The sequence below is a fragment of the Leptodactylus fuscus genome, chromosome 3 (genome assembly GCF_031893055.1).
Source record: "Leptodactylus fuscus isolate aLepFus1 chromosome 3, aLepFus1.hap2, whole genome shotgun sequence".
In the NCBI taxonomy this organism is placed as follows: domain Eukaryota; kingdom Metazoa; phylum Chordata; class Amphibia; order Anura; family Leptodactylidae; genus Leptodactylus; species Leptodactylus fuscus.
Genome location: NC_134267.1, coordinates 143667145 through 143679780, shown reverse-complemented (window position 1 = coordinate 143679780; position 12636 = coordinate 143667145).

Sequence of the window (12636 nt, the reverse complement as noted above, 5' to 3'; positions counted from 1 at the left end):
CTTCTCGCGCCACCCAGGCTTCTGCTTATACCGGGCGGCGTGCTAATTCACAGGCTAGTAGTGCCGGCGCCAGGACTCGCGGACGCCGCCCTACTACTACCACGCAGGCTGACCAGGCCGCAGGGAGCGTGGCCCCGCCCCTGGCGGCCATTTTGGTGAGTATACCAGCACCCATGCCGTCGGCAGCCTCTAGTGGCCCTGCCAACGCTGCCTTGATTGCTGGGTCAGGAAGTGCCCCCCTTATGGTGGCCTCTCAGTCTGCCCAGCCCCCTCCATTAGTTGGGCCCGGCAATCCCCTGGCCACTCCAGTTGTTTTACCTCCCCCACCTCCTCCTAGCAGGCTGGCCAGGTGGTTTGGGAGGGCATCCGCTGCTCCTGTGGTGGCTGGGGCTGAAGGTGATTCTGTCTCCCCTAATGCAGTGGCTGCTGTAGCTGCCCAGGACGTGGTTGCGCCTGGTGATGCTGCAGCTTCCCCCAGTGTGGCTTTAGAGAGTGAGGAGGAATTCTTCGAGCTGGATTATATCCCCGGTACTCTTCATGTCCTTCCTGAATCACATCATTTATCTTCTTCCAGCCATGCAAGGGATACCAGGGCCCGCTCCTACAGGAGCTCCGGGGCTGATGTTGCATCCTTTTGGTCATCCAGTCGGTCCCATCGTTCCCGCAGTAGATCCAGGTCCCGTAGTCATCATGGTTCGCGGTCTGCTAGGCGCAGGGGTAGACGGTCCCAAGGCCCCGATATGGAGCAGTCGGAGTCCCGTTCCTCTTCCTCGTCGCGGGAGTACCGTAGGTCGCGACGTTCACATTACAGCAGGAGTTCCCAGAGGCGGAGTCGGAGAAAGGATTCTGGTTCCGTCCAGGGCGCTCCGGTTGTGCCTGCTGTTGCGGTTCCTGTTCCAGCTCCAGTGCCTGCTCCGCTGCCTCCTCCGCTGGTCAGTCTGGTGCAACCACCAGTGATTCCGTCGGGTGAGTTAAATTGTTCGCAGGCTTGGTCTACACAACCGTCGCCTTCGGGTGGTGATATGTTAGATATATTAAAAGCTATGGTCACTCAGCTGGAGGGTAGGGCTCAGTCAGTTAATCCTCCAGGGGTGGTCTTGCCGCAGCCTGTGCTGATCCCCCTCCCGCTGGGTTTCGGTATAGGGATACTTATGTTTGTGCTGTGGCTCCACTGGGTACTCCCGCCGGAGCTTAAGGAAAAAATAATTAATGGAGAGTATGTTATTTGGCTGTTGTTATATCCTGATCAAGTTACAGTTGACAAAGAAAGGGGTTTTAGAAGAGGTGATGACAGGAAGCCGAAAGTAGCGAAAACTTTATCTAACTGGCTCCAGGCCTTCGCTATATTTTCATGTATTTTATGCCAGTCTAATCCTGAGATGTCAGCTGCATTGTTTGTTTATTTAGAAACTATATTTTATGCTCACAAGTTGTATGGCGGCACGGCATGGTGTAAATATGACAAGGAATTTCGGAGGAGGTTAGCGCTCCAGCCGGAAGTCGGTTGGGCCTCCAAGGCCACCGACATTTGGATACAACTCATGCTGTCCCCCAAGCCGTCCACCTCTCCTTTTCCATCTGCGGCCGCTGGGGGAGCTGGTTCTCCCTCCGCGGCCACCCACAGGCCTGGAGCCTGCTGGATGTTTAGTGAGGGGCACTGCCGCTTCTTCACCTCGTGCAGGTTTAAGCATGAGTGTTCCATCTGTGGAGGTGCCCATTCAGCATTGCGCTGTGCTAACAGGGGTAGAGCGACCAGGTCGATTTGGGTAAACCCGAGGACGCCAGTGAGCGCGGTAAGGATGCGCCCTTGGCTCGACCGGTACCCCAGGAGACAGGAAGCAGACCTGCTTCTTATAGGTTTTACCAAGGGTTTTTACATTCCACATGTTTCTAGTTCTTCAGTTACTTTTGTTGTTAATCTGTGTTCAGTTCAGAAGGACGCAGCAGTTGCTCAGGAAAAAATTTATAAAGAAGTTGAGTTGGGTCGTATAGCAGGCCCTTTTACTGAACACCCCTTCCCTAATTTTAGAGTGTCCCCACTTGGTTTAGTTCCCAAAAAGGAGGCAATAAAGTTCAGGCTAATACATCATCTGTCCATCCCTCCGGGCGAGTCCATGAATGATGGCATCCCGAAGGAGGAGACTGCTGTATCGTACATTTCTTTCGACAGAACTGTCTCCTTGGTGGTGAAGTCAGGTCGGGGTGCTCTATTGGCGAAGTCAGACATCGAGTCAGCATTCCTCATCAAGTCAGCATTCCTCCTTCTTCCGGTACATCCTGATTGTTATCACCATTTGAGTTGCCAGTTTGGGGGTTCCTTTTATTATGACATGTGCTTGCCCATGGGGTGCTCGATTTCTTGCCGTTATTTTGAGTTGTTTAGTACTTTTCTTGAGTGGGTTGTTCAGCAGGAAACGGGTTCCCCATCGGTCATCCATTATTTAGGCGATTTTCTTTTTGTTGGTCTCACTGGTTCGCGTTTGTGTGAATACTTGCTTAATAGAGATGAGCGAGTACTGTTCGGATCAGCCGATCCGAACAGCACGCTCGCATAGAAATGAATGGACGTAGCCGGCCGCCATCAAAGTGGAAGTACCAGGTGCATCCATTCATTTCTATGGAGATTGCTGTTCAGATCGGCTGATCCGAACAGTACTTGCTCATCTCTATTCCTGGGCATTCTCATTGATTCTGAATGCATGCTCCTTCAGCTCCCACAGGATAAGTTATCTCGTCTTCGTGAGGACAGTGGCGGATCCAGGGTTTGCGGGGCCCTGGGCAATTGACTTTAGCGGGGCCCTACTTACTGGGGGGTCTCACACTTCTAACCTGTACTTCCCAACTGTTGAAGACTAGAAAGAGGGAATAAAATGTGCGGCCCTGCCCACTTTTATGTTGACTCCGCCCATTCTCATTCAATTTTCATGTGATTCCACACAGTATAATCCTCCTACAGTCACCCGTAAATTATGTGTCCCACCTCCATCACTCCCCCATTTTCATATACACCCTTCATCTACCCCTAGTTTCATGTCCCCCCTCTCTCTGTCCCCAGTTTCATGCCATTCTCCCCCTTTATCTGCCCACAGATTCATGTCCCCCCGTCTCTGCCCCAGTGTCATGCAGTTCTCCCCCCTTCATCTGCCCCAGTGTCATGCCGTTCTCCCCCTTCATCTGCCCCAGTGTCATGCCGTTCTCCCCCTTCATCTGCCCCAGTGTCATGCCGTTCTCCCCCCTTCATCTGCCCCAGTGTCATGCCATCCCCCCTTCATCTGCCCCAGTATCATGCCATTCTCCCCCTTCATCTGCCTCAGTGTCATGCCATTCTCCCCCCCCTTCATTTGCCCCAGTGTCATGCTGTTCTCTCCCCCTTCATCTTCCCCAGTGTCATGCCGTTCTCCCCCCTCCATCTGCCCCAGTGTCACGCCATTCTCCCCCTTCATCTGCCCCAGTGTCATGACATTCTCCCCCCTTCATCTGCCCCAGTGTCATGCTGTTCTCTCCCCCTTCATTTTCCCCAGTGTCATGCTGTTCTCTCCCCCTTCATCTGCCCCAGTGTCATGACATTCTCTCCCCTTCATCTGCCCCAGTGTCATGCTGTTCTCTCTTCCTTCATTTGTCCCAGTGTCATGCTGTTCTCCCCCCCCCCCTCCATCTGTCCCAGTGTCATGCCGTTCTCCCCCCTCCATCTTCCCCAGTGTCATGCTGTTCTCTCCCCCTCTATCTGCCCCAGTGTCATTCTGGTCTCACACTCACACACACACACACACACACACACACACACACACACCTTCCCTCGCAGCTCTCTCCCTCATACACATATTGTAGCCGCGATGTGATGTCATCACATCGCGGCTACAAATGCCAGAGCTCAGCGTTAAAGCAGGAGCTGAGTTGTGACAGCTTCTGCTTTAAACGGCTATGTATTCAGCTCATCGGCGTCCGTAGGACGCCAATGAGTTGAAATCGGGACATGCCGACCGGGACCATTTTGTTAGGCTCGCCCGGCCCTGGATCTGCCCCTGCGTGAGGATGTTGACTTCTGTTTGTCAGCCCACAAGGTTCAATTGTCTCGGTTGCAGTCGTTGCTGGGGCAATTGGCCTTTGCTTGTAGGATTTTCCCTATGGGGTGAGTTTTCTCTCGCCGTCTCTCTATGGCTACTTCGGGAGTCCGCTTACCGCACCATTATGTACGGATAACTAGTGTCCTGCATGACGATTTGAAGGTGTGTAAGTCCTTTTTGTTGGACTATTCTGGTATTTCCTGTTTCCCGGAAGGTGAGGTGCAACTCGAACCTTCAGCTTTTCACGGACGCTGCTGGTTCTGGGGCTGTTTTTGGTCTGCATTGGTCCACTGCCCCGTGGCCCCAGAGCTGGTTGGATGCGGGTTTCACGCGCAACCTCACGTTGCTGGAATTGTTTCCTATAGTGGTTGCCCTGGAGTTGTGGGGCGCTGCTATGGCAAACAAACGTATTCTAATTTGGTGTGACAATGAGAGCGTTGTGTCTGCCATCAATAGTCTTTCTTCGAGTTCCTTGCCTATTCTGTCCTTGTTGAGGCACCTAGTCCTTAAATGCTTGCAATATAATGTTTTTAGGGCTCGCCATGTCCTTGGAGTCGATAACGTTGCTGATGTTCTCACTCGTTTTCAGTGGGATCGCTTCAGAGATTTGCACCCGAGGGCGGATTTGGAGGGCTGCCCGTGCCCTCCTTCGCTTTGGGACATGGTTCTGTAATCTTGAATCCATTGTTGCAGGAATCGATCACGGCTTCGACGTGGTCGGCTCATGCTAAGGCGTGTTGAGAGTGGTTATCTTTTGGCCTTCCTGAGAGGTTGTTGGATGCCGAATGTTGCAGGGACTTAACTTTTGCTTATTTGGCTCATTTGAAGTTGGAGGGTGTCTCGGCGGCGACAGCGGTCAGGAGGCTGTCGGGCATCGCTTTTGGTCTTAAGTTGTTGGGTGCCCAGGATGTTACCAAGGAATTTCCTTTTCAATTGATTTTGAGGGGTTGTAAGAAGTCCGTACGTCCAGTTGATCATCGTAGGCCTGTATCCTTTTTGCTGCTGCGGCGTTTAGTCGATGTGGCGGTGTCTGTTTGCTCCTCGAGTTATGAGTCTGAGCTTTTGAGTTGCGCTGTTGTTTTGGCCTTTTTTGGTGCGTTGAGGGTGGGTGAATTGGTCGCTTTGTCCCGATGGGCTGCAGGTGGTTTGGCTTCTGCTGATGTGGTTATTTTGCAGGACTCCCTCCGGGTCAGGGTCAAGCGCTCAAAGACGGACCCTTATGGTCAAGGTACGTGGTTGTTCATATCTCGCCTGGAGGGACCCCTGTGTTCGGTGGAACGGGTGCACCATTTCGCTTCTTGGTGCCCCCCCCCTCTAGTCAGTTTTTGGTCCACAGTGATGACTCTTTTTTTATGAGGTTCCAGTTTGAGTCCTTGTTTAAACGTTGCCTTGTTGCCTTAGGTGTCCCTTCAGCCGATTTTGGGATTCATTCCTTTCACATCGGTGCTGCTACTGCGGCCAACACGTTGGGCCTCACTGAGGATGAGATAAAACGGATTGGCAGGTAGCGGTCCAGTTGTTACCAGCATTATGTGCGCCCGGGTCTCCTTACAGTTTAATGTTTCTTGCATATCTCCTTCCTTCTTTGGCAGAACCCCTTAGGATTTATATTTTGTCTATTTCTCTTCTATATAAAAAAAAAAAAAAAAAAAAAATTCTTGAGGTTCTTTGTTGGACTGTCTTTGGTTTGACTTATTTGTTCTTTGTTTTTGGTTTTAGGCATTAGAGATGAGCGAGTAGTGTTCGATCGAGTAGGTGTTCGATCGAATACTACGGTATTCGAAATACTCGTATTCGATCGAACACTACTAGCTGTTCGAAGTTTAATGTTTGATGCAGAACCAGCGTTGATTGGCAGAATGCTATACATTCTGCCAATCAACGCTGATTCTTCTCTTACCTCTAGAAGTCTTCTCTGTGCAGCGTCCCCGCGGCGTCTTCTGGCTGGAATTCACTCTACCTAGGCATCCGGCCTAGGCAGAGCGTACTGCGCATGCGCGGGCATGCCTTCACATGCGCAGTCAGCTCTGCTCAGGCGTCTGGCAGAGCCGACCGCGCATGCGCAGTCGGCTCTGCCTAAGCCCCGATACCTAGGCAGAGTGAATTCCAGCCGGAAGACGCCATGGGGGTGCTGCGCCAGGAGAAGACTTCAAGGGGAATCCAGCCTGACCGTCACTCGTGGACTTGGTAAATATAATTTGATCGAATTTTGCGTACCCCTGAAACGAGCATTTCCCCCCCATAGACTATAATGGGGTTCGAAATCCGTTCGAACAGCCGAACAGTGTGCGGCTGTTTGAATCGGATTTTGAACCTCGGACATTTTAGTGTTCGCTCATCTCTATTAGGCATGTATCCAGTTGTTTGGATTCTCGGCCATTCCTACATTTATTGGGCCTCACCGCAAGCTGCAGTTCGGCCCGTTGTTTTGCATTTAGGTGGTTTGCAGTTGGGCTTCAAGAATGCTGAATTACGTTGGCATGGAGTCCGCGGTTTGAGCTGGCTGCAGGTGTTGCCGTTAGTTGTGTCCATCGGTAGATACTCCCAGGCCCCAGTGGTGCTGGTGCTTCACGTCGGGGGCAATGACTTGGGTATGGTTCAGTTATCTGAGTTGATTTCTTTGATACATTTGGACTTGACCGTTTTCCTGCATTTTTCACTGACGTGGTTCTAGTTTGGTCGGAGGTCGTCCCCAGAGCTCGCTGGCCTGACGCCCGCGATCCAGCTGCCCTTGAGAGAGCTAGATGGCTACTTAATTTGTGGGTTTCTTGCTATGTGCATTCTCGTGCTGGTGTGGTGGTTCGGCACAGGCAGCTGGAAGGGGACAATAGGGGTTTGCTCCGTAGGGATGGTGTGCATCTGACGGACATTGGTTTAGATATATTCTTGTCCGGTCTCCAGGATGGTATTGAGCGGGCTTTGTTTATGCTTTTGGAGGGGGCTCAGACCCCGGTGTAGGATTACACCGTGCTCCGGTGGCATATTGGCAGGACCTTGTCTCCTCCCCCTTTCAGCATCTGGAGAGAAGAGGAGAGGCGCGTCACCCGCTGAACATCTCATACATGCACATCGCAACACGGTGGCGGGGAATTCTGGTGACGTACCTTGCATTTCGTCATAGGGGTAGCAGGGTTCTTCTGATATGTTTACATTTCAATAAAGCTTTGGCCGACCCCCACAATTTTTTACCCAAGACTGTTGTTGTGCCTTATTTCATAAATAGACATGTACAGGTGCCAGGAGAGGGAGCCTTAGTTTTGTGTGGGAGATGTTAGTACGCCTAGTCACTTTTTATTGTTGGTTTTCTTTAAGGTGCAGGTTCTTGTAAATCCTTAACCCCTTCTCACCAGAGGCATTTTTCGATTGTTCTTTTTGACTCCCCCCTCCTTCCAAAGCCCATATCTTTCTTTTTCCACTCTCAGAGCCATATGAGTTCTAATATTTGCGGAACAAATTTTTCTTCATAATGCCACCATTATTATTCAATGTACTGGGAAGCTGGAAAAAAATTCTAAATGGGGTGGATTTGAAGAAAAAGTGCATTTGTGCGATTTTCTTGCAGGCTTCATTTTTATGGCATTCACTGTGCAGCCAAAATGGCATGTCACCTGTATTCTACGTGTCAACACAATTCTGAGGATACCAATCTACATTTAAAAAAACAAAAAAACAATTACTCCCTCAGCTGGAGGTGAGTTGATAAACATACATACTTAGGCTGGTCTTACACTGCCGTAATGATTTTACGGTCTGCAAGTTGCTGATCAGCAACACTAGTTGCTGATCGGCAACAAAGACACCGTAGATGCCTGTAAACTGCCGCACTCGCCCATAGAGCTCTATGGGCGAGTCCATGCAGTGCCGTAATTCACGGCCATTACGGACATGTCCTATAAATTGCGGACCACGGTTGCAGCCCGGCCACACCACAGACAAAATATCCAGTGGTATAAGAGGCCTCATTGAATATATTATGTCCGCAAATGGTCCGCAATTGAAAACCCTCAATTGCGGACCATTTGCGGACTTACATTATGGCCGTGTAAGACCAGCCTTACACTGTGTTTATCCTGTTTATCGGACATTGTATGTCATAGTTATCACACAGTTATCTAGAGCTTTTAAAGGAATTCTGCCATCAAAATCTAATTTTTTGTCGTTGACACATCGGAATAGCCTTAAGAAAAGCTGTTCACCTACTTTTAGGGGGCGTCCCGAGTGCTGCGAAAGAACTCTTCGAACGGCTGCGGAGAAGACCTCTAAAGGTAGGAGAAGAATAGCCTTTCTTAAGGCTATTCCTACGTGTCAATGACAAAAAATTTGATTTTAATGGTAGAATCCCTTTAAATATATTCAATTAGACTGATAGTTTATTCAGCCTGAGTCATCCATGACAAGTGAGCTGTGTGCCTGAATAGTATACATTGTTTATCTACTCACCTCCAGCTGAGGGGTTATTTGTTGAGACGTACATTCCAGTCTTACCTTGTTTTCTCTATCACACTGGATGGTGTCTAGTGTGCCATTTTATCTGTACACCTAGGCTATCGATAGGTGTTGCAGTTTGATAATAGAAGATATTATGCACCTTAATCTTGACTACATCAGAGAATAATCGTATCTGCTAGAGGATGTGGGATACATATTTTCAGTATTACACGGCACTTTCATATATTTATACCTTAACCAGGAATTTATATTTTAATGCATATCAATAAAATCGAGTTTTATCAGTCATAAAAAATTTTTTTTTTGGATTACTTATACAAAATTTTTCAGTTGGAGTTTATAAGGGATGAATAGAGCGTCTTTTTTTTTTTTTTTTTGCAGGGCCAGGTGTACTTTTTAGTTATACCATTTTGGGGAATTGTTATTGCTTTGATCACTTTTTATTACATTTTTATCAGAGGCAAAACAGTGAAAAAAGCGATTTGGCGCTTTTGTTTTTTTTTCCCATTACAGCGTTTACTGTATGGGCAAAATATTTTTATAAATTTGTAGACCAGGTGTTTTCAGACACAGAGATACCTAATGTGTATGTGTTTCACAGTATTTAAGTTTAAATGTGTTCTAGGGAAAGGGGGGTAATTTTCCTTTTATTACTATTTAAAGAGGACCTTTCACCATTTTGCCCATATGCAGTTCTATATACTGCCGGAAAGCTGACAGTGCGCTGAGTTCGGCTTTACCGATCTGTGCCCGGTGTGAAGAGCTTACGGTCCGGTACCGTAGCTCTTCTATGGTCAGAAGGGTGTTTCTGACACTTAGCCAGAGACGTCCTTCTTCACAGCACAGCCAATTGTGCTGTGCTGTGAGAGCCGGGAGGGACTCCCCCCCCCCCCCCTCCCTCCCTGATAATGCTCGTCTATGGACGAGTACTGCGAGCAGATGGAGGGGGAGTTCCTCCCGGCTCTCACAGCACAGCGCGATTGGCTGTGCTGTGAAGAAGGGCGTCTCTGACTGACTGTCAGAAACGCCCTTCTGACCATAGTAGAGCTACGGTACCGGACCGTAAGCTCTTCACACTGGGCCCAGATCGGGAAAGCCGACAGTGCGCTGAACTTGGCGCACTGTCAGCTTTCCGGCAGTATATAGAACTGCCTGTGTGCAAAATGGTGAAAGGTCCTCTAATTTTTTTTTTATTTTTTTTTCACTTTTTTTTTTTTTTTAATTTATTAGACCTCCAAGGGGGTCTTGAACCCCAGGGGATCTGATCACTAACAGAAAGCATTGCAATGCATTGCATAAATACAACTTTTTCATTGCAGGCTACATAGAGTAGCCTGCAATAGAATATACTGAAAGACAGGCCTGGAAACGATAACAAGGCTCCCATCTGTCTTAGCAACGGGATACACTAATGAACAAAATTCCGCCGGGAGCTACATGAACGGCACGTACCCCTGAAAATGTGGAAATTGTCAGACAAGCCCTGCTGCACAGTCCGAGACAATTTGCTCGGAATCATTCCTCTCTTTCCGTGAACTCAGAGCGCTATATCGAGATGATAAACAACTTCTTTTTACCTGAGCTATGACGAAAACGTATTCCAATCTGACGTGTGTGGGTACAACAGGGTGGGGCAATGGCCCACACAACTAGAGCATCATTGGACATTAGTCGCCCTCTCTTCCCTGGTCGCCTCATTTCCAGGTTTCGCGACATTCCTTTGCGTCCTTGGTCCTCTGACTTATCCATGTGCGATTATTTCTTGTGGGGTCATCTCAAAGCATGTGTATACGAGCATAAGCCCCGTACATTGGAAGAACTGAAGAAAGCTATTCGCGTGGAAGTCGCCCAAATCGACAGATGTTGGAAAGAGTGGATGCAAACTTTCGAGAACGCATTCAGAAATGCATCAGTGATAACGGACACCACATGGGAGATGTTGTTTTCCATACTTGATTTTATCAAATGCTATTTCGATACAAACTTAAATTTGTGAATAAATAAAAAAAAAAAAATTGTGATATTTTAAGAAGCGTCTGTCCTCTCTACCCCACCCTGTATTAGTCTAATATGCAGGGCCGCCATCAGGAATTTTGGGGCCCCATACAGCCTAAGTGTCTGGGCCCCCCCTCCCCCGCCATTTTAAAACTACCTTATTTTGCGTCATACCAATTCTGTATTACATTTCCCTTTGCTAGCATTACAAGGCTTAATCAGATTCTATTTGCAGGTAAAATCTGCTACGTGTGAAAGCGCCTATAGAGAACCAACACCATTTATAGCCCTCCTAATAAACCCTCAGGGCTTATTCACATTGCGTTTTTGGCCTCCCTTGCCGGGATCCGTTGGTAACCAGTCAGAATCAGCTGTCAACTTATCCCTGCATGAAGAACTGGCCATTAAAAAAAAGGGGGGGCCTGCAGTTCTCCGTGCAGGGATAAGTGGGTAGCTGATTGTGACTGGTTACCAACGTATCCCAGCAAGGGAGGCCAAAAACGCAATGTGAACACTCCTTTAAAGTGAAAGTCCCACCCCCAAACAGGCTGCTATGCTAGTAACATAGCAGCCTACATCATTATTATTCTCCAGCTAAAAACTTATATATTATATATTATTGCCCCAGTTCCCTCTCCGCAGTGCCGCACACCCGATATCCCAACAATCCCCCCCCTCGTCCACCCTCTAGCATCTTTCCATTGCCCCCTGTACCCATACCTCCCAGCTTTGCGCGCCGCGGGAAATTTAGCCCCACCCACTGTTATGTTGACTCCGCCCACTCATTAATTTGCCATTTGCCCGCACACTGTATAATCCTCCTACAGTCACCCGTAAATTATATGTCCCCCCTCCATCTCTCCCCCAGCTTCATATACACCCTTCATCTGCCCCCAGATTCATGTCCCCTCCATCTCTGCCCACAGATTCATGTCCCCACATCTCTGCCCCCCAACTTTTGAAGATCCGAAAGAGGGACAAAACATGTGGCGCGTGCTGCACTTTTATGTTGACTCCGCCCATTCTCATTCATTTTTCATGTGCCCCACACAGTATAATCCTGCTACAGTCACCCATCTCCCCATCTCTCCCCTAGTTTCATATACCCCCTTCATCTGCCTCCAGTTTTATGTCCCCAGTTTCATGTCCCCCCATCTCTGCCCCCAGATTAATGTCCCCTCCATCTCTGCCCCCAGATTCATGTACCCCCATCTCTGCCTCCAGATTCATGTCTCCTCCATCTCTGCCCCCAGATTCATGTCCCCTCCATCTCTGCCCCCAGATTCATGTCCCCTCCATCTCTGCCCCCAGATTCATGTCCCCACATCTCTGCCCCCAGATTCATGTCCCTCCATCTCTGCCCCCAGATTCATGTCCCCTCCATCTCTGCCCCCAGATTCATGTCCCCTCCATCTCTGCCCCAGATTCATGTCCCTCCATCTCTGCCCCCAGTGTCATGCCGTCCTCTCTTTCATCTGCCCCCAGTTTCACGTTCCACATTACACTTACCTTCTCCTTCGTTCCCCCGCTGCTCTCTGCGCGCCTCTCTCTCTTACTGGCGCACAGTTGTAGACGTAATGTGACGTCATCATATCGCGTCTACACTGCCGGGTAGCAGGCGGCAGCGGTGAAGCGAGGAGCTGACACAGGTCAGCTCCTCGCTTCAGCGGCTGAAGCGAGGAGCTGACCTGTGTCAGCTCCTCGCTTCGCCGCCTCTCTCGCTGACACATATGCGGCTGAAGCGAGGAGCTGACCTGTGTCAGCTCCTCGCTTCGCCGCTGCCGCTGACACATATGCGGCTGAAGCGAGGAGCTGACCTGTGTCAGCTCCTCGCTTCGCCGCTGCCGCCTCTCTCGCTGACACATATGCGGCTGAGCCGGGTTTCGGCTCAGTCGCATATGTGTCAGCAAGAGAGGCGGCAGCGGCGAAGCGAGGAGCTGACACAGGTCAGCTCCTCGCTTCAGCCGCGTATGTGTTCAACTCTGATCTGCATCCTCTGGATGCAGATCTGAGTTGAAACAGGACATACAATGACTGCTGCGGGCGCCAGGGGGCCGGCACACGGTGGCGGGCCAAAACCGGGCCCCCCCCCATTTTTAAATTTGGCCGGGCCCCTACGCCAGTAGCA